Here is a 26,585-nt window from a genome sequence, read left to right on the forward strand (position 1 = left end):
CTAACTGGGTTAGAAAAAGTCAGTTAAATGCCCTCACGTGAGACGCATGTGAGGGCATTTTTGTCTTTTTGCCTACCCTTCTTCTTCTTCTTCTTCTTCTTCTTCTGTATCTATTAACACACACACACATTTCATCACCATACCTCCCACTCTTCTTCTCCATCACCTTAATCGATGCCTCCACCATCGCCGGTTCTACTATCGCATGGTTTTAACATACAAACCCTAATCGATTTCGATTCTACTGATGCCGGGTTACAACTGTATTTGTCCCCCGTACCGTCATCTTGCACCTCTAGCCACCACTGTTATCTTGCCTGGCTATTATCGCCTATTTTCCATCTGATCTACTGTTGCCGGGTATCTTTGGGAAACCCTAGGCGGCGGTGTGACGGTGGCAGTAGTCCGATTGTGGTTCTGATTTCGATTGTTGCGGTTACAAGACGGTTGTGATTTTAGGGTTTTCTTCTTTCTTTCTTTTTTCCAGGTCAAAACAGGTTTCAGGTTGAAATTGAATCGGAGGGTTTCTTGACGGATTCGGAGCGATTAAGGGTGGAATTAGGTGAGGGTTTTAGTGGGTAATCGATGGCTGAGGTTGAATTGATGGTGTAAGATCGGTTGTAGATTGAGGGTTGTTGTTTGTGGTGATCGGAACCGATCATTTTTAGGGTTTTCGATTGAATTGAAATGAATTTGGATTGGGATGATGATGGTTTGATTTTGTGGGTGAGATTGAAGGTGATGGTGGCGGCGGTAGGTGGTGGGTAGTGGTGGCAGTCGGCAACAAGCCGCGGCGGTAGCGACCTAGACCAAAGCTCACAGATTCATCGATTTTTTTTGGTTGATGAAATCCTTTAGATGGTGGTCGATGTTGTGGTGGTGATAGATTGGATGACGATGATGAAGATGATGTGGAGCAATGGTGGGGATGGGTGGATGAACAAGGTAGGTGATATAGGTGTGTGTTTTCCAGCGGCCAGTTTCATCAATCCGGCCATGGTTATGGAGGTTGCAGCTAGAGTAGAGAGAGAATAGAGATGGAGATTGAATGTCCGGTGGTGTGGGTGGTCGCCGGATGCTGTGATGGCGGTGGACCTGGTGGTGGCCAGAGAGAGAGAAAGAAGTGTGAGAGAGAGTGAAGATGGCGGTGGCTGCCGGAGTGTAACAGGGGGAGAGGGAGAGAGAGGAGAGAGAGAGAGTTTATATCAATGTGTTAATAGATACAGAAGAAGAAGAAGAAGAAGGGTAGGCAAAAAGACAAAAATGCCCTCACATGCGTCTCACGTGAGGGCATTTAACTGACTTTTTCTAACCCAGTTAGCGTAAAGGACAAAACTTGTAGGAAAAAAAAGTTTAAAGTACACCGCCTGCAAGGAAACTTAGAAAAGGACACGAACCGGTTTTTGGCTATTTTTAAAGGACAAAATTTGTAATTCTGTCAAAATTAACACAACAAAAAGTGTTATAATATAAGTAGTTTTTTATTTAAAAAAAATAGCATTTCAAGGAAAGAGCAATTGCCATGTGACAAATGGTGCATTTAACCAATGTACACAGTAAGTTTTCTAAATTTACTTGGTTTGGATATAACCCCTAAAGTATTTATACAATACAGGTGTGCGTCCATGCATACCTGTAGTGGGTTTTATTATGTAATACAATGTGTATCTATTTCATTTAGATGGCGCGGGTGGTCTCTACATATATAAATAAACACCAATTCCTATCTCCTGTAAACCGATGCATATACGCATTTCATCTTCTTGTAGCATTCTATGCTTATCGTATAAAACTTTGTATGTGACCACCTAACAAACAAACATGTCATTTAGACTAATTTTATTCACAACCTAACCCATCTTTTAATAAAAAAAACTAATTTCTATCTGTTTCATCCACATAACCCAACTTTTCACTTTATTCAAAATCACAACTCAAACTAATTTTTTTTATTACATATATCTTATTTAATTTTTAGTTTATTTTATAAAATTTATTATAACTAATAACCAAAACATTAGACTTTTACAAGTTTTAACAAAACAAAAAAAATACATACTAATATTAAAAAATACATACTTTTAAAGTATTCTGGTTTTAATAAACTTTATATTAAAATGCTCGTAAAAATAAACTAAACAATACTATGCTTTTAGATTTTTAAAAAGATTAAATAATACAAATTACTAAACAAAAGTCAAATTATACATAAAACGAATTGTTTGAAAAATAGAAAAGAAAAAGAATATTAAATTGATCATGTGTTGAGTTGGTGGGTTGTGATCCAATTGTGAACCAAAAAACATTTTATCTTAATTTTTAACTCTTAAATAGTACCACAACCTTCTTATGAGGTCATCACTAAAGGTGGTCTTAAAAATCTTAGTGAAAAGTAAGATATGAGATGGTGATAAAAATACGTATAAAGTTTAAAAAACCTATGTAGAATTAAAACCCACCCAACAATAATTTACAACTTCTATTGTTAGCCCATTTGCCATTTAACCCAATATAAAAAAAATTATTTGAACATAGCCAAATAGTACACTACTGGGGAAAGGAAATTAGAATGTATCGGGTGACGGTTTGTTGACTTTATTTGACTATTCGAGTCAGGGGCGTCTCTGATAAGGGGTGGAGATGGCGACGGTCCCCGACCCAATCATTCAGGTATGCCTGAAAATTGTATATATATATATATATATATATATATATATATATAGGATCAGGATAATGTGAGAACTTTTTGGGAATTAAGAACTGTGAAAACCATTTTGGACAAAAAAAACCCAAAAATTAAAAAATCATAAAAAAAAAAAACAAAAAGTAAAAAAACCAAAGTTCTTATTTATCATCCCGGTTTCTAAAAAAAAACGTAAAAAAAAAATTCTCGGTTTAGCTAAATTATATATGTATAATATGTACACACATGTTTTTTTTCTATACATATATGTATAATTTAAGGTAAATGATAATGTACATATGTGTACATTATATAACTAGAGATTAAATGAAAGTATACATATGTGTATAGGTATAATACGAATTAAAAAGAAAAAAAAATCGGTTTTTTTATTATACATATATGTATAATATGTACAAACATGTTTTTTCCTATACACATATGTATAATTTAAGGTAAATGATAATGTACATATGTGTACATTACGTAACTAGAGATTAAATGAAAGTATACATATGAGAATAGGTATAATAGGAATTAAAAAGAAAAAAAAAATTTCGGTTTTTTTTAATGAATCAGAATGAAATATAAGAATTTTGGTTTTTTTACTTTTTTAAAATTTTAGGTTTTTTTTGTTTTATAATTTTTTAATATTTTTTTAGAGTTTTTTTTAGTGGTCCAAAATGGTTCTCAAAGTTTTTAATTTGCCAATGGTTCTCTTAGGATCCTTAATATATATATATATATATATATATATATATATATATATAAACTATAATTTTAATAAAAGAAACACACCAGCGCATTTTTAATAAAAAAACTATAATTTATTGTCATGTACTTGTATTCCAGGGTTGTTTTTTTAGGTCACTTTGTAATGTTGTCGCGTCCTATCTAGTTTCTTACTAGATGGGTATTTATTAATAAAATCTTGTCTTTCAAAAAAATATATATATACTGGTTATCCCGGTTATCAAATTTATATTTTACTCAAGTCCCAAATTTTTATTCGCCTTGGGCCCAAAAACTTTTAACAATTCTTAGGGACGGCCCTGTTCTAGTTTCGAACTCGGAACAACTAATTGCAATCGACAATTAGGGTTTCACGAGGTTGTCAATTGTTCCAAGTAATCAAGTCTAATGTCTATTCTCTATTGATTATTTTATATAATCTATTAGTTTGGTACAGAGAATGGAAAAGGAGAGAAAATAGAAATGGAAATGGAATTGTAGAGAAAGAGAATTGGTATGGAGAATGAGAATCATTTCTCTTGTTTGGTACACGAGAAAATAAACAGAGAACTCTTCCATACCCAACCCCACCTCCACCCAACCTGACACCACTCACCACCGCAGCCCCACCACCACAGCCCTACCACCACCAGCACCACCACCACAGCACCACCACCACAGCCCCACCACCACCACCAGCCCCACCACCACAGCCCCACACCACCAGCACCACCACCACAGCCCTTTCTTCAACCACAGCCCACCACCACCGGCTGCCGCCACCAAATCCCCTTCTTCAACCACAGTACACAAGAAATTAAAAAGATTCAAAATTTTGGAATATAAGATATAGAAAAAGGAGGCTCAGATCTGTCATCACTGCCTCTTTGGAGATTTTGTGGTGGTGGTTGTGGTGGCGATGATGATGATGATAATCAGAAGCCACCTGCGACCACCGCCGATTTCCACCACCACTGTCACCCACCTGCGACCACAATCACCCGACCATCTGAAAACCCTAACCTACCACGAACCACCACTTGAAACCCTAATCTCCGTTCACCCGTACCACCTGCAACCTACAACCGGTTACCATCTCTGTGTTCACCACTGCGAACGGCGGAGACGGGGTGGTGGTTGCAGACTTGGAGACGAGGTGGCGGTTGCAGACTTGGAGACGAGGTGGTGGCCGGAGACGAGGTGGTGACATGCTATGAGGAGGCTGCTGAGAAATAGATTTCTCTTTGTTTTAAAGAGAAATGGAATTCTCTAGTTTTAGAGAAATAGAAAGAGAAATAGAAATGAAAAGTGGAAAACAAACAAAAGAAATATTTCTAATTCCATTTCTCCCCAATCAAATCCCTCTACCAAACACCCCCTTAATTCCGTCAGCATTCAATAAATTTTAGGTTTGTCCAAATCGAGCAAGTCCAACCCAATGAAAAGGTCCCATCAAGAATCGTTTTAGTCTCATCAAATCAATAGGTTTGTTCAATTGATCATGGCCTAATTACATGGTTAGATTGATATATAGACTACATGATTGATTATTGAATACTTGTTAATGTCTTTCACCCTAATTATATTACTATATTCATATTTAGACTATATGTTTTATACTACAAGAAAACTGCGTATTAGGATTTATCTAAGTATTTTAGGCGTGATTGAAAGTTCCAGGTTGACAAGCGAACTCTACAAATTTTTCATCAAAATTAATCCGTCGCTTATAGTTTTTCATCAAATTTACGGAGCCACTTGCCACCGTCAAACGAACTTCACGAGTTCACTTGTAGGGGTACGGAGCAAACAACTTTCAAAAAAAAAAAATGACTCAAAATACTTAGTTAAATTCTAAACCAACTATTCATCTAAATTTGTAGTTGATGATGCCAAGGACTCCTTGTGATGTCAAACATGCATTTAGCTTACTGGCATTAGACTCATCTACCTTGAACATATTTAAGGTTTATATTCATGAATTGCCAATTATAAAAGAAAGATAACAAGATATCTAGCTATATATGTGCATATATATCATGGCAGCCTGGTATCCAACATTTGTAGGCTAAATTTACAGGGTTTGAGTCCACAAATTAACACTTGAACCGATTAAATTTTATTCTAATAAGAAATTGGTGCGACCTACATAAGTCTCATGTGATGGTATGATTTTTGTGACTGTGTGTATTGTACGTGGAGCAGCCAATATTTGAGACAGGCTTGCATGATCATCTTCAACTAATTAACAACTGGCAAGATCCTTGACATTTACAAACATAAAACAATTAAAGTTCATATTACTAGAAGAAAGATCCATGTTTTATGGAGTGTGTTTTATCTCCTTTTCTGCAAGTGATGAAAAGCGAATGTTAGCACTAGTACTTCAGACTCACAAATTTAACTAGACCAACATGCATGGGCACTTTTAACCAAGATTTGAAATTAACATACACCCACCTGAAGACCAAAGCTGGTAACCATAATCTAGTCAAGGATCTAAAACATCCAAAAAAAAAAAAGGATAAGAAAAACAATAGAAGTCTCCTCATTCAAACACTTTTCACCTTGAAATAGAAGTATAAGGAGTCCTATGAGGCTATGATAATACTTAGGGTGATGGTAGTGTTTACCATCCCGATCATCTTGCTTCAGCCCTAATTGAGGCGGGGTGGCGTCCCATCCTCTCATCCCAAAATTCATCATCCATCCCGAAAGTCCACCCGTACCCCACTTCATTTCTTCTTAATTTGATCTTCACAGATATCAGGGTGCCTATCCCGAGAGGGATGCTTTTGGGTCGGTACCAAAGGCTTCCGGGGTGGTGTTCCCGGTGGTCCAGAATCTCCAGATGGTATCTTTCACCCTTATAGTATTCTTTAGCAAACTACATGGAGTTTGCTTACAAGGGGTGTGTAGCAAACTACCTAGAACTACTTAGCTGAATCCTAAACCACCTACTGACTCAAAAAATTATTCAGTGCTTACCTTAATTAGCATGTATTATACACACACACACACACATGTACACATGGCAGACTAAAATATTGTTATTTAAAAGACAGAGCAGTTAAACACAGCCTGCACGTACTAATTCATACCTATGCTAGCAAGATCCACCTTTCATAGGAGAACTTCAGAAGATCTGAAAGTTATTCTGTAAAAACAAAGATTCTGGTGTTGATCATAAAGAAGGTAATAAGTGATTATTATAAGCTATAAGCTAAATCAATAGCTAGGCCATGAAAACATAGCTCACAATTTGTGATCCAAACTTTATAGACTAATATATTAAAGGGATCATATCCAAAGTTACACAAAATTTAGGGTTTCCAAACTTATGAACATATTCTAGGGTTTACTAATTATTAATCTTATTTTATAATAGGACACAAAATGGCATATCTTGGATGGAGGTGGGGCAAATAGTAAAGCAAATACCTAATTTGACAGAGTAACATAAACTATATATATCTAGCTGATCCCAAGCTGATCTTGATTATTATTTGGAAACTAATGGTGAATATAGCCAAAAGCAACCGAATGAAGATCTTCAGAATTCTCCGAAGCCCATTGATTGTTGTGACATATTATTATGTCCAACGAATCAATGGAGTAACTTGATCCTTCTAGGAAGCTGGAAAACAATCCTTCTTCTTCTTTGAGAAATGAATTCTCGTAGTTTTCGCCCATGGAGTTGAAATTCATGATGTTCTTCATATTTTTGCTACTCGATTTTCGACCAAATTGGGGCGTATTTATGCATGAATTTTCTAAATGTTGAAACCAAGTGTGCATATCTTGTGGGGGTGGAGGTTAAGTTGAACTGGAACCATTGGGTACACTTTGAGCTGCTTGAGCTTTTAAACAAGCTAGCTGGGATTGTAAACTAACCACCTGTTATAAAATATTAACAGTTAGTTAGAATTGAATTGATATAGCTAGCTAGATATATAATCAAGATTAGGGTTTCATTTTAATATATGTAGAAGAAGATTGTACCTGTTGTTGAAGTGCGAAAATATGCGAAACGCAGCCATAAATGGGATCTTGAAGCCTTGCTTGAGCTTCATAAGCGATGGTAATGGCTGCTTCATAGCGACCGCTTACGGGTAGGTGAGCAAGAAGTTTAGAGACATTGCTTGCACCAAATACCCTATGAATGGCTGCAAAATGGGCAGGGCCTTGTTCATGGCAGAAATAAGGGGCAAAAACACAACCCCTTACACATTTTCTTCTCAAGAACTTGCAAGCACCACAAGGAGAACCTGATCCTGTCATCCTTAATGTTTAATTTTCAAAAAAAATTGATTCTTGAAATGTTTGATGATTAGGTAATTGTGTTTATTATGATATTTGATGCAAAAACTATCATCATGTATATAAATACAAGAGGGTGAGGGTGAGGGTGAGGGTGAGGGTGAGGGTGAGGGTGAGGGTGAGGGTGGATCATGTTGTAATGAATATTTTAACCACAAATGGTTCCCTTAATGGCATACATTTGGTATTATTTAATTTCTATGAGAAAAAAAACAAAAATCTTTTTGCTATTTCAGCCCACACCCAACCCAACCTCTTTTCTTAATTTGTTTACTTAATTTTGTTTCTTGTAATTCCCCTGTAAGATTCCATTTCAAAATAAGGAACAAAAGAGTCACTACACTGCAATCATGCATCCCATCCCTCTAATACAATCCATATATACATCCGTGTATGCATGCATATAACATACATACATACATACATATACACATACACATACACATACATACTTGCATGCATACGTATATACATTTACACATCTTTTTATTATTGTTATTCTTATATGTCACTGGTATATCTTTATAAATTCAAAAGTCATGTGATCATACATATTAACTTGTTTGATGAGTCATATATGCAACACAACTAATTAATTACCAGCTGTGTATCTTCATCAAGATGAAGTAAAATGAAAATATTATGCTTGATTAGGCTGGGTGTTGTGGAAGGCGTCATCGTGCCATGGGCCATGGCCATGTACCTCACCACTCATCACGTACCTTGTTAAATCTCAACAACCCTGGCGTCATCTCCCCTCACCTCTAGCGCCATAGGTCGGGTTAACGTCCAAGTAGCTCAAAAGTTGGGTCCTCCCCTACTAACAACTAACATTTTTTTGTATTTCTTTTTTCAAATATCTAGTTAAATCTAGTTAATTCATAGCACGCTTGTTAAAAGGTTGGCTAGTTAAAGTGCACTACTTGGCAATGACATGCATAGCATTGATTTGGCATTTTAACTAGTCTCTGCAAGTTAAACCACAACACACAACCTTGTAAAGATAAACAACAAACTATACGATGCACATTACTATACGGAAATACACCTAAAATACTAATTAAGATAAAAATAGAAGAAATTGATGAAGAATTGAAGACTCAAAAACCAATACGATGCACATTATTAAAAACTATTGGTTGAGGGATACGTACAAAAATGAAAGTATATATGTTAGGCAATTTTCATAGAATATATTAATATAAAATTAAAATATAAACAATGCAAATGTCTTTTACGAAATTTTGACCAAGACAACCTGTAACATATATAAGTTTGTAGTGTTATAATAAGTTAGAGAAATTTAATTTATAAAAATATTTAATAGTTTATTTGTGGAACGTCTTCATAAGAAATATGGTACTTTGCAACTTTCACAGTATAACCATTTTACAAGCCGGCCTTCTACTGTTCAGACAACATGACCCATTATCTAGCTATTCAAGGACTTATAAGCAAGCTGTACAAGTCTATTCGACTAGGATGAGTGTCGACTATACGAGACGAGCCGTATATAAGCCTACTAGTTTTAGAGTCTATGTCACACACGGGATAATTCAAATTATAAAAATTACAAGTAAAATAAATAACTACATAACGTATATGAAAAAATGTATTAAATCTATGCTTGTATCTATACTATGTGTACATAAATTGATTTTATTTATATCACAAAATGATTTTTGTTAATGAACTTAATAAAAAAAAAAATGCACGTGCAAAATCGTACCCGAGAATGCTTCTCTATTGAAAATTTCATTCTCAATGTCATATATGTATAATTGAAACAATTTTGGTTATGAACCAATTTCGAAGATAACACTTCTCATACGATAGTAGTTCTAACCACTCAGCCTAAATACAAAAGGAGCTTTACCTTTATTGATATATTTATCAATATACCACCCATAAAAAGAAATGAGCACATTAAATTAGAACGGCGGATGTTCTTTAAGAACTATGTTTTTCAGAGCTACATCATGAAAAAGATTTTGATAAGTTCCAGAGGTCTTCTCGACTTTCTTATAATGACAGCATAAAAATAACATGTTAACCCATTCAATTTTGTGAATATTTGGTTTCATTTGAGCATAGTTTTGCATGGCATGCTTCCCATACAACGTTTGGATCACCATTGAAGGAAAAATTAACACTGACATAAATATTTCAAATTTGATAAAAGTTAGAAGATTGATAGGCATGGGGGTGGCATGTCGAAAGTGACTTAAATATAGTTAACTTGTACCAAACAATCTATTTACCAACTTTCGACTCATAAAATCAAATATAAATTCCACAAACCTGAAACAATCCTTGATAAAAAAAATTAAGAAATTAAGTATGATAAACTTTGTTATGTCTGAAAGTGATTCGTGTATACCATACTTACATTTTAACATATATATAGTTTACTAAACCGAAAAAAATAAATGGATAGATTTAAAGCATATATTTATAATTTATAAATTTAATTGAAAATTTACAACAACAACAATAATAATAATAGATAAATGAATTGATTTTAAAAAATTTATCTAATTTTAAGCATATATTTATAATTTAATGATTAAAAATTACTTTGTAAAATGAAAACATATTCAAGTTTCGTTTTTTTACAATATTTTACAATATACATAGTACAATATGTAAATAATAACATTTGAAATTATATTCTTTTCAATTTTTAAGAAACTTGATTTGCTGTTGATTTTTGGAATTTATCATGTATTTTGAAATATATAGTAAAATAATATGTTAATATTTATAGTTATAAAAATATATAGATATAATATAAATAGAATGTAAAAGAAAAGTTAATAAATATTGATATTACATATATTAGGGTACCTTCATTTTGAAGGGGAAAGAATTATGAGAATTAACCAAAAGATGAAAAGTGTCATAGTTATATTACTTTATTAAAATAGGTAGATATGACTTGTATATAAGTCAAAACGAGTGATATAGGTCTATATTACTGAATATATTATTAATATTTCTAACCTATACAATATGTATATAGTCATAGGCACTCGTATAAGTTACTGTATGAGTACTACTAGATGGGTGCTCGTGTGATACAGCGGAGGACAAAAATTCTAGCATTCATGTAACAATTATGGATGCTCAAAGTTCGTTTGAAATATTGAAAACGTTTAAACCAATCATCACTTTTAGTCAGCTGGTTTCTGAATATTCAAACCATAGCAAATGCTTTGATTTACGGTTTATACAAAAAATTGGCCATATAAAACCGGGTCGGACGACAAACTTATTATTGAAGCTTAATGCGTGAACCAAACCATTAGTAACGATTTAGTTTTGGTTTCCATGACAAAAAATTGAACCTACGGTTTGGCTCATGGTTTAACTTAGAAACTGTTAAAACTGAATTGCGAATACCCATACATAACATGTTAATTTTTTTAATCGAAAAGCGCCATAGCAATACCAAATTACAAATTAAAAACAATAAAATACTCATTTTTATGGTGCAATTTAAAAGAAAATATATATTAACATATGAAAAAGTTACGGCTGTTGGAAAATCGTTGGTAGGAAGTTGGTTTACAATTAAAATTAAAGGAATACATGGGTAAAGAAGAAGGTCCAAAGTTGTAACTATTTCTTAATTTTACAGAAGTTGAGCAAAGTTGAGAGGTAATGTTATAACTATTTCCACACATATATTTTCTAATGAACAAGTTTGTCTATCTCTTACATGCCTTATTAGGTGTACATTATTCATTATAAGTTGCAAATGCTTAAAGATTAGTTTTCTTAATTTGCTCATTAATGAAGTATTATATATAATATAGATATGTCTATAGGACTTATTATTATATAACTTTTTAATTAAAATTGTAACTTTTGATAGATTATCATATGCCCGTACAAGTTATTCATTTATATCGAAAGACTTTTTTAATTGTTTATAAATTAGTGATTTCCAGGCGCGTTGTGTCGGGCCGACAGGCAAAACCTAGGTGATGGTAAAACCCAAACGTTGATGTTGTAAGTCGACGTGAATTTGCTCGGTTTTGGCTACGTGCATATATTATTGTACCGGAACTAAAACAAAAGAAATATAAAAATTGAGATGAACCAATAGGGTGGCGTCAGTCGGTATAACTCGATTATAGATAAAACCTATCTGTTATCAATCCCGGGCATTGAGACGGGGAGTCGATGCGAATTCGGTCGGTTTTCATCATGCCATTACGGTACTGGAACTAAAAAAACAAAATCAACATTGGACCGTTTTCGTTACAGTACGGGACCTAAAAACAAAACGCAGTAAGTCTACGCGAATTCGGTCGGTTTCCGTCACGGTCGTCATGGTACCGTAATTAAAACAAAATAATAAAAAAAACAAAACCAAAATTGACATTCGATCAGTTTTCATTACGTCCATACTAGCTGATACTAAAAAAAATGTTACAAATACGGTGCCGCAAAGTGATCCAACGAAGGTTTTGCGGTACCAAACTTCTAAATTATTATATATAATAATTTTATAATAATTATATCTTTTAATAAAGATAAACAATCAATGTAAGTAAGAAAACAAACACTAAAAAAATAAGTTAAAACAAAACTACCAAAATAAATAAAGAGTAACCTCCCAGGTTTTTGCCCATGTAGCTTGTCCAAATATGTGATTTTAGTCCAGTAGTTTCAAATATGTAATTTTCGTCCCTGTGGTTTCATTTCACTTGCAATTAAACCCAACCCCAATAACCCCGTTAAGCCTGGTTGTTAAACCCATCGGCGTGCCCTTCACGTGAGGGGCAGTTTTGTCCTTTTTCTCCCCAAATAAACCAAACCCAAATTCGAAAGCCCCCTCACATGAGGAGCTGACGTGTATTTGGGAGTAAAAAGGACAAAATTGCCCCTCACGTGAGAGGCACGCTGATGGTTTAACGAGCAGACTTAACGAGGTTAGTGGGTTCGGGTTTAATTGTAAGTGAAATGAAACAACATGGACGAAAATCGCAGATTTGAAACTAGTGGACTAAAACCGTAGATTTGGATAAACCTAAGGGACGAAAACCGCATTTCACTCATAAATAAATATAAGTTTGGTGTAAGGCCCCGGTCCCGGAAGCCCTGCTTTGGCGTTGGATTTACTCATAAACACAGTTCTAAATATCAGAGTGAGTTAAAACTTTCGCGGAATAATTAGAAAAACACAAATCTTGTCTTAACATAAGTCAACTTGTCTTAAACATAGCATAATACTTAATAATATTTCTTCCCAAGATGTCAGTCTTCCAGTCCCTACCATGTGCCCTCCTCAAGCCAGCTCTTTTAACCTCTTTACCTGCGTGCTTACAAAAAGTCAGCTACACTGAGTGAGTTTAGTTAATCAATTATCATACATTACATTCATTTCTTTAGTCATATGTGTCTGAAGATACGTATTTTTACTTTACTTACTATCACTTCTTTTATACATACATTACATACATGCATACGTACTTACGTACTCTCTTTCATAATTCCCTATGGTATATCATAAGCTATTCTAACTCTACCATCACATATATTATTAGGGTCTGCTCCCTTCTGTCTCAAATATTATTAGAGTCTGGTCCCTTCTGTCTCAGATAGTAATAGGGTCTGGTCCCTTTTGTCTCAGATACTATTAGTGTCTGGTCCCTTCTATCTCAGATATTGTTAGGGTCTGGTCCCTCTGTCTCGAATAACCATACAACCATACATGTCTCATCAATCATCCATACATTCTATCATACGTGTATACTTTACTAATCTTCTAGTTATGTATGTATATATATATATACATATTCATTCATATAAACATTTATGATAATAATAACATTCAATACATAATCATACACGCATCATACACTTACCACTCAAGTAAGTGTATTAACTATCACATCGGAGTATGTACACAGCCCCGAAAAACGTCATAGAGTAAAGGGGCTAGAACTCACCTGTAGTCGGTTTCTCTTGAGTTAAGTGTAATGCCCTTCCTTAGCTGTGCACGGCTAACTGTATAATAATTACAAGTATTAATTAACTACTTCTAAACCAGTCATACTTCTAGGTTAGTGAAGCCCCCAACTACGGGGGTCCGGGGGTAGCGCCCCTTACTAGCAGGGTCTAGGGGCGGCAGCCCCTAGCAGGGTCCAAGGGGCAAAGCCCCTGGCAGGGGTCGAGCTGTAAAACCAATCGCATGTGAAAAATAAATCGGGTTACGTTTTACAACAATTTGGATCGCATGTGAACATTTTAGTCGCATCGCGTGGGGGAAACGATTCGCATCGCATGAACAAATGAATCGCATCGCATGAGAAAACAATTCGCATCACACGAGCAAACGAATTGCATCGCATGAGAAAGCAATTCGCATCGTATGAGCAAGCGAATTGCATCGCATGGGGAAACAACTCGCATCGCATGAGCAAACAAATCACATTGCATGGCTATGCGATGCGATTCTGTGCCGTGCGATCAGAATCTCATGTTTTTCATGTTTTTTACCATTTTCCAGCCGTTTTCCTCCGTAACCCTTCCTTATGACCCAATTTCACTCTTTTTATGGGTTTTTGGTGATACCAACTTTTTTTACCCGTGTTTTACAAGGTCCGAACATCACCTTTTTGTCCTATATCGCACCCGGTGGGTTACGGCCTACCAAGTTTACGTTTTTATTACATCCTACAGCTTGATCTATCGTTATATCAGTTTACATGTTGAAACCAGTCTTAAAACTTAACCTTTTAGCCAAAACTCACCTTACGGTCTCGGGTTTGGGTTTGGATATGAACAACCCGTAGATCTGGTAGTGTTTCTTGTTACTTGAAGATGATAGTTCACGAATCTTCTTCTTTCTCTTGGGTTTTTAGAAGAATGGGAGATGAAGAGAGGTTGTGTATGTTTTGAGTGTGTGTTTAGGAAGGAAAGGAAATGGAGGGAATGAGGAGTGTTTGAGGAAACTTGGGGTTTAGATACTCCATCCTATGGACCTTGGGCCCGTAGCCACTATCTCAAGCCCATACAGAAATCCTAGGCCTACCACCCAATCTCCTAATAACTTAACAAAGTTAACGACACACATGAAATAATAAAATTCTCATTTACTTATTACTTTCAAAATACGGATGTTACATTTGACCCATTAAAAAAAGCCACTAACACTAGTTTTTATGATCCAGAGCTAGTTGTGCCTAATATAGATATTGTCGGGGCGCTAAAGATGTCGGAACATCAAAACTATCAAGACACGTATGCTCAACCTACCACCCAAAATATCACGTCTACATGTTGTCCATCTGGTCTACGCTTAGGAGGAAGATGCTCAAGCGCCTCACCAACTCGGTGGGGGACTCTTGAAACTCTAACAGCATGTTGTTGCTGATGCTGAGGCAATGCAGGCTAATAATGCTACTGAGGAGATAATGCTCTAGCGGCTCAAGCCGTTCTTGAGATGATGTACTCCCAAATCACTCCATGCTCCATAGGGAATCGAAGACTGCTTGTAAATTCCATAGAGCATTGCCGATAAACCATCATCTCACGATAAACTTGTGTCTGAAGGTGTCCTAAATAATGCCCGACGGCAGAGTTGAAAATCTCTATAGACGATCTTTTTCTTAATCTTCCTCCTGATAATTAAGGATGGTAAAATTATCAGCCAAGCACTAAGTCAGCTTCCTCGGGACTTGGGTTAGTATAAAGTAAAATATAACGAATCCATCTTGGTGCACTACTCCTGTCTAGGCCACCCCTTGAAATGGTAGTCGCAATTATATGAATCTGTGTAGATGGTATTTAATATGCAAATACATGATTGTCGTTCGAAACTTCCCATTACCAATTTTGGCCTAAAGGCTACCAATGTAAGCTCCTCCATATTTACTCTACCATTAAGAAATATATCAATTCTAGTCTTTCTTGGCATGCATAAGCCCGATAATTGAATATTTAGCTAATAATTAATATAGTTAGTTTTTTTCTTGACATTACATCTAATTGCTACCCATGACATAGCGGTCTCGTGTAATGCTCTTTGTCACTTCGTAAGTGTGGTGATAGGTTCAAATCCTTGCAAGTGAAAGGTTAGGTATATTTTTAATGGAAAATATTTGTTATTAAAAAAAGAATATCTATGTATTGTTGTACCCTTGTATTTGTCACCACGACCACATTTAAATAAAAAAAAACTTTGATAACATGACATGCGGCGTTTTACTTCAACCACTGGGTGAGTACAACGACAAAAATCTCGCCACTTGTAGTTTGCACCCAATTCATCGAGACCTTTAGATCTTTAGAGAAACAAACAACTTAAACAAAATACGTTTTTTCTAACAACGATAGTGTTAGATAATATAAACATAATAACAAGATGTTACACCTAATCGGTGAAAACATTTATATCTTGCTAGAAAATTCACCACCTAGTTGCAAATATTTATCATCAAAACTTGACATCACTAACTAGTTTTGAATTAAAATTGATAATAAGTGTGTTAAAATGAATAAGAGGAAATGAGAACTGCATTGGTAAAATGAATAAATTTATAGTTATATGTATATTGTATTGTCGTGTACAAAAATTTTATAGAAATTGTATAAACCTAGATGACTCATACACATCACAACAAGTTGTTGTATAGGTTAAGAGGATGATGCCTTTTTTAAAGGTGCATTAAGTTGTTGTATAGGTTAAGAGGATGATGCCTTTTTTAAAGGTGCATTGATTATTATTAATCCCAACTATTATCTTTTGGTCGATGGTCATAACTAACGAGTTGGCTAATAAAGATCCCACCTTTTATCATATTTGTTCCTAACGGTTCGCGACTAACAGAATTTTAACGCCGTTAGTTGCGGGTCGCTGGAAAAACATTTTTTTTTGGAAAACTCAGCATTTTCATCTCAAACATCTTTGTAGCTGCTCTAGGTGTCATGCTCTAATAGAAAACAAGTATTTATTAAGCTTAAATACCTATAACTAGTACGGGTAAGTAAGGTCATCTTCACAGGGAATAAGTGGAAAGTGTAAGTTTGACTAATGACTTTCTAATTAATAACTAAACGGGCAGACGATGTTAAGTGGTTTGAATGATTTAATTATTAACACACAATTACTCTTTGATTTTAATTCAATATTATAAAGAATAACCAATCTCCAGGTTTCTGGTTTTGAAGCAAGTTGGATAAGTAATTAAACCTGTTGGAATATATATTTGTTTGAATAAATAAACCAAAAGACTAAATGCTTGACTAAGCTGATTATCAGAACTTAATCCAAATAATTGACACGGGTAAACAATGATCTAATTGATTATCAGTTTTAGGTGTTGATGAATCAATTTAATATTATGGTTAATGATAAAAAGGTCAATGTCTCAATGATAATAAGAACTCAATCCTAAGTGTTGATGACCACAAATCAAATAACTAATAAATCTTCGAAGCATTCAATTACGAAAAACCATTTCAGCACACAAATAAAAGCCAAGATTCGACTAACCGAATGATTAACCAAGTCAAAATCCAAAGTTAAGGTTTAAAGTGCCAAATAAACCAGCATACAACTCAACCCTACGCCCGGAGATGGTTACGAGATCCTTAGTCTTGCATCTTCATCTTTAATAACTCGATTATGGTGTAAGAGAATGAAAGTATGGATGATTCTTGCATTTGGTAGGTGTTAGAATGGCGGAAAAGGCTCCCAAAATCGTCTAAATATGTTGGGGTATGAAGCATACTCGTTCTAGGATTTAACCGGGCTTAAATAAGGAACAAAAACTAAAAAAAACGAATTATCTCGTAGCGCCGACTGTAGCCTATGGTCGGCCCACCGTAGGCTACGGTGGTCACTGTAGGCTATGGTGAGTAGTCTTTGGCTTACGGTGGCCATCTCACCATAGGCTACGGTGAGGTTATCGTAGGCTACCGTGGCTTTAGTGCCGCCGTACTGTTTCCTTCATAAAAACTTCGTTACAACTCCATTTTCTTCCTCGTTTTTGGCCACGACTTCATATTTCAATTCTCTATAATGCCATATAGCAATACCATCATTTCCACTCCATCTTAAATGCTCAAAGCTAGCTCCTTTAAGCTTCAATCACCTGTAAATGTAAAACCACTCAAAGCAATCGTGTTTGATACATATAAATACATAAAGCACACGATATAGCCTAATTAACACATGTTATTTCACCCACACATCAGTAGTCTGAGGTTGGACCTTTTGGAACCTTTATATTGTAAAAGCCCCCAGTTATTTATGTCGCTGGAACCCTAGAACGATCGTCAGAAACAGGTGGTGGTGCTCAAGTGATGGTGGTTTGTTGGTAGTGAGTCAATTGTTGGTGTTGTTCAGGTTGAGTTTTTGGGCAAAAAATATAACTTTTCCGACTAAAAGCATTTATCTAGCAACCTGCAAGTAACGGCGTTATGGATCACTTAGTCGCGGACCGTTGGAACAAATACGCTAAAAGATGGGTCTGTCAGCAGCCAACTCATTAGTTGGGACCGGCATCGACCAAAAAATGATTGTTGGGATTAATAAAAACCAATACACTATTAACCCCCCTCCCCTCTACATTTTTGTAACATTCGTCTTTTGAAAATAATAAATAAAGAAAGTTTTAACATGCATCAGAAATGTGTGTTGCTATTTAAGTATGTTAAATAATAATGGGATTGGATGGTAGGCTTAGAAATAATACATGGACTTGGAGATGGTTACGGGCTTAAGGCCCATGGACTTTGAGTATTTAAACTCCTTAAACCTCCATAAAACCCTAACTTTCTCATTTCCATCACCTAGCCTCCACACACACACACACACACAAACACCCCCTTCTCTCATTCGGATCCGAGATCCAAGAGAAACCAAGGTGATTTCGTGTTCAAGAATCATCAAACAACAAGAAACACGTGTAGATCCACATGTTGGGCCAGATACGAACCAACCCAGAACCCGTAAGGTATGTTTTCAATATAAAGGTTAGGTTTTAGACATCGTTTGTCTTAAGATTTGATACTTAGGCAAATCGGACCATATAGTGTTAGAAAAACATAAAATTTATAGTAAACGACTTAACGGGTATGATACATGACGAACGGGTGACATTCGGACCTTGTTAAAGCAAGAAGGTGAAGTCGTTATGATCCTGTACTCGTTGTAATAGTAAAACAAGCCTTCAAGAGACGAAAGAAAACGAAAGTTGCTGAAAGGCATAAAAAACAAGTTTGGGATTGAGTCGATAGTAATTCGACTCGATTGGAAAAGAACTGAATCGAATAAGAATTCTACTCAACTGGAAATGAATCGAGTGGGAAACGAATCAAATCAAATGGGAATTCAACTCGACTGGAAACGAATCGAGTGGGAAACGAATCGAATCAAATGGGAATTCGACTCGACTGGAAACGAATCAAGTCGAATGGGAATTTCGATTAACTGGAAACGAATCGAGTCGAATGGGAAACGAATCGACTCGATGAGACTCGACTCGATTAGAGTGGACTCAACTTGACTCGATTAAAATGGACTCGATTCGACTCGTCTGAAGTTGACTTAAAATCATGAAAAGGTCAATTCTGATGAAGTTTTTAGTAAAGGCTTATTAATGAAAATAAAATTTCCAAGATGACCCCAGCCAGGGGCGTTGCCCTTTGGACCCTGCTAGGGGCTGCCACCCCTAGATCCCGCTACTAGGGGTGTTGTCCCCGGACCCCGTTCGTTAGGGACTTCAATAACCTAGAATATGATTTGTATGCTTGTTACTTGTTAAACAACTGGCTGTGCTCAGCTGAAGAGAGGTATCACCATTAACTCAAAGAGAAATCAAATTTAGGTGATTTTCTAGCCCCTTTCCTTGTTATGTTTTTCGAGGCTGTGTGCATACTCATGTATGTGATAAGTGTATGCCATATGCATGTGTTATAAATGATATTGCATGATATAGAAAGAGTTAAGAGTATGTATATAAATTTTTGTGAAAGTTTATAACTAAAAGTATGAGATAAATGTATGGTTGAATAGTTGTATGGAAAGAAAGGACCAAACCCTTATAATATCTGTGATGGTAGGGACCAAACCCTTACACTATCTGTGATGTTAGGGACTAGACCCTTATAATATCTGTGATGGTAGGATCCAGACCCTTACACTATTTATGATGTTAGGGACTAGACCCTTACAATATCTATGATTGTAGGGACCAGACCCTTATAATATCTGTGATGTTAGGGACCAGACCCTTAAAATATCTGTGAGGTCATAGAACGAAAGGCTCCTAAAAATTAAAGATAGTTATGTATGCATTATGAAAGATAAAATAAAAAGGTGTGAAAGAATTAAAGAATGTATGTATGTACGAAAGAAAGACAAACATGTTGATTATGTAATGAGTATCTTCGGAGACGTGTGAATGCAATGTATGTTGCATGATTAACTAGAACTCACTTAGCGTAGCTGACTTTTAGCATGCACGCAGGTAAATAGGTTAAAGAAGCTAGCTTGAGGATGGCACATGGTATGGACTCAGTGGCTGGCATCTGGAGAAGGAAGACACGATATTTTATTTTATGTTTTAAATTAAGACAATTTGAATGTTTTAAACAAGAATGTTAAGTTATGTAATGGATGGTTAACCTTTTTATTATTCCGCAAAAAAGTTTTAATTATCTCTGATATTTGAACTGTATTTATAAGTAAACCCAACACCCAAGTAGGGCACCGGGCTCGGGATCTTACAATTTTCAAATAACAATAAACTTAAATTATGTAATAGTTTCTAGGGGTGTTCAACGAATCGACTTTCGAATATTCGAATCGAATTATTCGAGTTTTGAAATTTTGAAGTTGGATTCGAATTCAATTCAAAATAGATTTGATAAATTTGATTCGATTTGATTTGAATCCCGAATAGCAAATTCAAAATTTGATTCTATTCGAAAATGAAGTTCGAATTCGAATCGATTCGAATTTAGTTAAAAAATATATATATTTCAAAACCATAATAAATTTGAGTTTTTTTAACAACAAAAAATACAAGTCTATAAAATAAATAAATTATTTAAAGTTATCACATACTAAATATTCAAAATGGTAATGTCCAATTACATTAATTATTAACCAAAACTAGGTAGCAAACCCGCCGCGTTGCAGCGGTGGGCACGAATTCGGTTGGTGTCTGTTAGCTTCCTACTGTTACGAACATTAAAACCCAAAACACAAATTAGTAAACATCCAGAACATCCGTATAGCATATGATACGAAAAAAACTAACATTTCTAAGACAACGTTTATCCGGTCGGTAGAACACGATTGTTGTAGCGGCGAGTCAACACGAATTTTGCTAGTATCGGCTACCTTTGTTACGGTTAAAAACTAAACCCAAAAGGTAGTTCCGTCAAGTTAACATTTAAAAAAAAATACGGACGTTACGATGACGAATCGATGCGAATTCGTTCAGTATCTGTTAGGTTCATTACAGGTACAAAAACCAAATCTAAAAAATAATATCATCATATTCAAAAACAATAAATAAATAAAACATACTTAAAAAAAACTAATATCACACACAATGTATTCTAACTGACAAACAAAAAAATAATAAAAAACCTGTTGACTTGGAGGCTCGAACCCGGGGATAAGGCATGGCAAGAAGAGAATAAGTATTTTAAAAGTGTAGTCATAGTCGTTGAACCAAATTAGCTTATGGTGTAAACTTTGAAAGTATTTATATAAATGGTCAAAGTAATAGACTTAAAAAAGCTTTTGTGGCACAAGCCACTGCTTTTTATCTATATATATAAAATGATAAACTTTCAATTTTTAATCTCTATAACTCAAAAGATTTATGTTGTTTATCTTTTCATAAGTATGTATATATATAATAAAAATCAAATGTATAATTTGAATTCGAATTTCAAATCAAAACAAATTTAAAATCATAAATAATTATTCGATTCGAAATTCAATTACTAATTTTTTTTTGTTGTAGGTGCTACTGTTCACATTTATAATAAAAAGAATATAATTACAATAGAGAGGCAGGTAAGCAGACAACAAGTTGTGCCGTCATCCCCCTTCTGAATGGCAAAACCGATCTTACTGAAAGCAAAGTTATCGTTCTTTAGCGTCGATGAGTTACTGTGCACTATCCGCTGGTTGAAAATCAAGTTTGAACTAAATAGAATTCAAATGATTGAAAATCGAATTCGAACCTTTAAATTCGAATGCGAGTCGAATTGAATTTTGAGTTATTCGAATCCGATTCAAATACTAAGCACCCCTATTATTGGGTTAGAATAAAAAACTAACAAAGTTTAATAAAAAGTTAACCTGATTTGACATTAGGTTAATTGTCAAATTAAAACAAAAGATAGATGTATAGGTAATAGGTGTTCCATTATCCAAAGTGCACAATAAGAATTGCACTATTTAAAATGACAACATGCATGTGTTTTAAAGTTTAATACTATGATTATTCTTTCGGGTGTAATAATGTAATAAAATATATGTAATTAATCTTTATTACCATTAGATCCGGTGACGGAGTCAGAAAAAGTTATCTATGTGTGTAGTATGTTTCAATGCTTAGATTTATTTTCAATCGGCATCGAGTTTTCGGGTCGTGTCACATAACTTCTAAATACACAAATTCTAAGTATCTTTTTTAAAATGATAAGGTGTTCACTTGCCGAAGAAAAATGGGTCCGTTTATTAATATGGTGAAACAAAAAATATACATATATGTGAAACCAAAAATAGATTGAGTTAGGGAGAGCACGAAACCAATTACCTAGCTCCACCCGTGATTACTTTTTTAATTAACATTGGAATTTTGGTTTTAAATAATCCCAACTATGCCCTATTGGTAAATATCAGTCCCAATTTTACACTTGCCTGTTGAACGTCCCAACTATTAGTCTATTTGTTTTTAACGAGCCACGACTAACGGATGACTAACTCCGTTAGTCTAATGCTTACATGGCACGCTAAGTTGTCAAAAAAATCTACGTGGCATCTGATGATGCTGAGTAGGCTGCCTTGTTGGACAATCACTACACACAAACTTATCATCTTCATCAGATCGTTATCAACCTACAACAATCATCAATCAACCCCCAAATCACACATCTCCACACTAATTTAGGGTCTAGATCATGTCTCCTTCAAGATTGACATTCATTTCCCCTCTTTTAACCCTAATTCATAACAGGTTTTTGTCAAACAAATTTTGGATCCAATTGTCGTTTTCTTCTTGACCTTCAGCGACGGTTTTAGTTTAATTCATGAGATTCAGTTGAAGGGGCAGGAGAGGGTGGTGTTTCCGGTGACGGTTGCAGACTAGCCGGTGGCGGTGCCAACGTGGCGGCGGTACAGTGATCGAGCGGAATTTGCAGTACAGAAGCCGAGCAAAAGTTGCAGATGATGGCCGGAGAACATAGTGATCGCCGACAATTTCTGTATGGATTTCCACCACCGGTGACCGATGAATAAGATAATGGTGGGGTTGTGGGTTCCTGTCAGACCCCAACATAAGGCGGAAATGCCGGGGCGTAATCCGATTGCTCACAGCTTGAAGATACCATCATGAATATAAATGACAATATCTAATTAATTATTTTATTCAAAGAATACAAACAGTTTCCAAATACAACAAAGAAATTCAAGTAAATAAATATAATAAGCTTAATTCCATGTTTGACTTCGTTAAAACCCTAAGGTCTTTCTAAATGTCCATACCTCAACTTCAATACAAAGCAACCTGCATATGCATAGAAAATAAAAGAGTTTGTCAACAACACAGGTTGAGTGAGATGATCACCATATTATAACTCAACAAATATATATATGATAGATAAATGATAAATGATAAATGTTAAATACGCAGCCAACCTATATGGTAATAATCAATCAAAGCTTAACAAACCATATACACAATCAACGTCATGCTAGTGTGCCAATGAATCGTTGCCAAGCGAATCGGGTATTGATTACGATGACTAAAATTATCGGTTTACATTCGCTAAGCGAATCGGGCTCCGGTTAGTAAGACGATCGTATGATCATACTAATATGCACCCAATACAAGGGAATACAGTGGACCTCTCCGACAATGATAGAATATACACATAAGCAAATAGCAATTAGCAAATAGCATTTAACTGATATACACACAATGATTATGTTTGCGAGTTTGTATATATATATATATGATAGAAAATATGAATAAGTACGTATATGTCCCCAAAACGTTTGAAAACAGTGAAGATAAAAAGGGAATGATCAAACTAACCTTAGTTTAATGACAGCGATTAATAAATGCGATTAAATGAGCTAACGAATAAGCGATTCGTCCACCGAAAAGTGAAAGAATAGAGAGATATAACGAGTCAATGGTCCACACGCATGCAAAGTCAAACGAACAAGCTTGTGTCTTCAACCAAATAAGCAAAAACCGACAAGTTGGATGATGAGCAGAAGGTAGGATGGCTGGAGAAGACTCTTAGGGTTTATCGTAAAGTTTTGTAGCAGATGAATGAGACTTGTTTATGTAGGATTAGCAAAAACAAACCAAATATGGACATGTCATTCGTTTAAGCAAGCAAATATGTTTTTAATGACAAAATCAATGAAATAAACATAAAGATTTGATTTTGATCAGTAGGAAACGATTAGAGACTAGTATTTTAGTTATATTATGATTTCTTGGTCCTTAATTCACTCAAATATGCCTAATATAAACGAATTTATACCATAAACGAGTTAGAAAAACGAAATAAAGTTCTGATCTTGTGCAGCTATTCCACCATGCCGCGCAGCAGCCTTGGAGCCCACGGTCGCGCGACACTCCGGGCACCGGAGGATGGCTTTTCACATGTTTCAGTATTAGTCCTTGTTGTTTTGTTAATTGATCATTTTACAAACTTTTTTTGTTATAACTAATGAATAAACAATATATGAAATAGGAAGGACTTAAAGTGGACATTAGGAAACTAGATGACTCATAAATACAAAGTTTTATTAAAGATTTAGATCCGAATAATGTTCATACAATGGTAAAACGAAATGACCGAATATGATAAAAACCCGAAATGTTACAGTCTCCCCTACTTTAGGGAATTTCGTCCCGAAATTAAGGAAAAACAAAACATCATCATTTTGTAAATAATTTAAACTTTTAAGAAAAATATCATAACATAGAACTTCTAATAACCGAAGAAACTCTTCAAAGGATAATCCGATAAGGACACTTATATATAGGATGTACCAGCGACGTATCCACCATGTCGTTATCATTTCGTCATTCGTATCGTTACCCAAGCTATCTTAGGTTCTAAATCATGACACACAACTGTACGCGTTACATTTTCCATGCGAGGACTTAGATAATTATGTTCCGGGCCATAATTACTCTTATCGTTGGATGGTCCACATAACTTGTTTCATCATGTGGGTTACAAAACATTTAAAACCATCATTTTGAAAGAAGCAAACGTTTTGATAACTTTAAATATAAATCCAAGAGATACTTAATAAATGTTTGAGCTGGATTATTACGATCGTGTAATTCCTATTATATCTTTTGATTATTAAAAGTAGAATTTGGAAGATCGAAAGGAAATGGATTTCTTGAAACAGACGCTATAATGAATTGTGATAGATATGAATAAGATAATAAGATATAAGCACAAAAACATAACAAATTATAAAAGGAAACATCATTCATAAGATGAAACGTGCAACCTAGTTCAACTTAAAATCACCAATCGTCACAAATAACCAAAGAGTCGATACGATGCAAAAACGAAAAAGCTAAGATAGTCTTAAAATGGAAATAAATAAAGCAATAAAATCTTCAAAGTCTTCAAAGATCTTCAGTTACGGTTGACTTGATTCCCTTGACTTGGAGCACTTGAGGTACTTGGATCCATGAGAACTTGACCAGTAGCGATAGATAAATTTGGGATAGCTTGAATAGGGTGAACTTGAACAGCTTGCATCAGTGAGGCTTGATTGAAGTGAGTTGGGTAAACTTGAGCTTGTGGGTATGGGGTTAGACAAGGTTGAGTCATGTATGGGGAACCTTGGTTAACAAGAGGAGCTTGCAGTGGATATGGGTGATGGGTTGGGACTTGATGAGCATTTGTGGTGTAGTAAGGTGTAGGCATAGCTTGAGCTTGGTGTGCATGGATAAGTCGAGGGCACGCATTGCGAAGATGACAAGGATCTCCACAATTGTAGCAAGCACGGGTAGTAGGGGTTTAGGAGCAGACGGTGTACGACAAACATTAGCAAGGTGGCCATAACGATTGCATTGGGTGCGTAGACGGCACATGGATTGGGTCGGATGATGATAGTTGCATGTGGAGCATAATGGGTAAGGTCCGGTATAAGGTTTCTTGTTCGGGGTAGTTTAGTTTGGTTGAGGTTGTTGGTTGGCCTGGTTAACAGCATAATTTTGGTGGTTGGATTTACGTTTATGATGAGAAGGATTACTATTGTGCGGAATGGTTTTGGTTTCGGCCTTAGCATTAGTGGAGGAATCGGTTTAGGAGTTTGCAAGAGTAGGCTTAGCATCCTTGCAAGGTAGGGTTCCATCTCTAACATGGTCATCAGATAGTGAAGCAGCAAGAGCAATAGCTTCCTCGATCGAGAGAGGGTCTCGACTAACCACAACATCACGGAAAATCGTCAGCAACCCACGAATGTATTTTCGAATACCATGAGACATAGGAGTTACAAGGTGAGGTACTATCAGGCTAAGTTCCTTAAAACGATTCGAGTAGGTTGAATTGTCACCACCGATTTGTTTGAGTTCCCAAAACTCCGTCTCGAGCCTTT

The 26,585-nt window shown here is 35.3% G+C and overlaps 1 pseudogene across 1 annotated transcript; it reads right to left on the minus strand.

Moving 5' to 3' along the window:
* Positions 1-6,718: 6,718 nt before the first annotated feature.
* LOC143560948 (LOB domain-containing protein CRL1-like) lies at positions 6,719-7,743 on the minus strand (annotated as a pseudogene). The gene is made up of 2 exons (XR_013140206.1): positions 7,418-7,743; positions 6,719-7,312 (listed from the first exon to the last, which is right to left on the minus strand). The product of XR_013140206.1 is annotated as an LOB domain-containing protein CRL1-like (transcript).
* Between the last annotated feature and the right edge of the window lie 18,842 nt (positions 7,744-26,585).

This window comes from Bidens hawaiensis, unplaced genomic scaffold (assembly GCF_021521415.1).
Source record: "Bidens hawaiensis isolate Kalapana, Puna unplaced genomic scaffold, B.hawaiensis_p1.1 tig00020517_1, whole genome shotgun sequence".
Classification (NCBI taxonomy): domain Eukaryota; kingdom Viridiplantae; phylum Streptophyta; class Magnoliopsida; order Asterales; family Asteraceae; genus Bidens; species Bidens hawaiensis.